Source organism: Apium graveolens, chromosome 5 (assembly GCF_009905375.1).
Source record: "Apium graveolens cultivar Ventura chromosome 5, ASM990537v1, whole genome shotgun sequence".
Lineage (NCBI taxonomy): Eukaryota > Viridiplantae > Streptophyta > Magnoliopsida > Apiales > Apiaceae > Apium > Apium graveolens.
The window spans coordinates 248606188-248607943 of record NC_133651.1 but is presented as its reverse complement, the minus strand read 5'-3'; the positions used below and the strand labels follow the sequence as shown (position 1 = coordinate 248607943).

Below are 1756 nucleotides of genomic sequence, written 5' to 3'. Positions count from 1 at the left end.
GGGTTGCAACGGATTTATTATGGAATTCTTTAGTTAATTGTTTAATACTTTAGTGTGTGATGATTGTTTGATATCTAGTATTGGTTATGCGTATTTGTCTTATGTGCGTCGCGAACATATAAGATAGGGTGTTAATCTCTTGTGAAGCGACGGTGGATCTTGAGATTTAGAACTTGCCATGCTAGCATAGGTTCATGTACGTTGTGCATGATTAGTGGGTAACTCTAACAGTTTTATTTGCCCTATGTAATCAAAAAGAATAACTTGTGCTTAAATCGTTGTGTTGTCAATTTCTGTAGACATATGGCAACTCAACATAATTGATGACTATTCAACTTCTATCTTAATTGTGGATGCTTGGTAGAATGGTATTAGTACAATGAAAGTTGGCTTTTATCAGTTTCGTGTTATTCGATTAATATCATCACTGTCACATGCTAAAGGTAATAACAATGGCTATAGAAGGAAGTAATAATGAAGTTGTGATCTCATGAGTGTTTATTATTGATAAATTGAAGTGTTAGTTAAGTGGTTAATTAAGTCGTTAATTATAGTTAATATTTAATCAACAATTTTAAGTGTTATTATCTTAACATTGAGAAGTAATCATACATTGGTGAGTGAGTTTAATTAGACAATAATTTAGTCTGAGTCTCTAAGGAAATGAACTAGAAAGTATTCTATATTACTTGCGAACGCGTATACTTGCGTGAATATTAGCGCGTGTTTTCGCCCTAACAAGTTTTTGGCGCCGCTGCCGGGGACTCGGCGTATTTGTTTAGTTTATGTACTTACCATCATTGGTCATTAGGACTCAGTGATTAGGACGTAGTAGTTACTTATTTTTTTCTTCTTTTTTTTTTCGGTTGTGTTTCAGGTACTTTAGCAAGCGTTTATGCAAACTCGTTCTCGTGCTCGCAAGAGGACTTTAGATACAGCTGAGGAGACAGACGAAGTTCTTGATATTCCGGAGAAGTTAGATTTTGAGGATTCGGATTCAGGAACTGAGCAGAAAGAACCAGTAAACATGGGAGATCGTATTGTTCAAGCTGATCCAGCTCTTATAGATTTTTCTCGGCCTAAAATTGATGACATTCAGTCAAGCATCCTTCATCCGGCTATTCAAGCTAATACCTTTGAAATCAAGCCGGGCACTATTTAGATGGTGCAGAATTCTGTTTCTTTTGGAGGAACGGCAACTGAAGACCCCAACATGCACATAAGGAATTTTATCGAGATCTGCAGCACTTTTAAGTATAATGGCGTGACTGATGAGGCTATCAAGTTGAGGTTTTTCCCATTCTCACTAAGGGACAAGGCTAAAGACTGGTTACATTCTGAACCAGCTGGGTCCATCACTACATGGCAAGATCTTGCGCAAAAGTTTATGGTGAAGTTTTATCCGATGGCAAAGACTGCTGCTATGAGGAGTGCTCTTACTCAGTTTGCGCAGCAACCTACGGAGTCTATGTGCGAGGCTTGGGAACGCTACAAGGAAATGTTGAGAAAATGTCCACATCATGGAATGCCGGATTGGATGGTGATCACTGGTTTCTATAATGGTTTGGGGGCTCAATCTCGGCCCATGCTCGATGCAGCAGCTGGAGGCGCCTTATGGGCTAAAAGCTATACTGAGGCGTATAATCTTATAGAGACGATGGCTGCAAATGAGCATCAAAACCCAACTCAGAGGATGACGTCAGGCAAGGTGGCAGGTATTCTGGAAGTTGATGCAGCCACCGCTATTGCAGCCCAG

General features: G+C 39.5%; 1 non-coding gene across 1 annotated transcript; it reads right to left on the bottom strand.

Moving 5' to 3' along the window:
- Positions 1–1420: 1420 nt before the first annotated feature.
- Positions 1421–1527, bottom strand: LOC141662800 (small nucleolar RNA R71). Its single transcript, XR_012550896.1, has one exon. It is a non-coding gene; the product is annotated as a small nucleolar RNA R71 (small nucleolar RNA).
- Between the last annotated feature and the right edge of the window lie 229 nt (positions 1528–1756).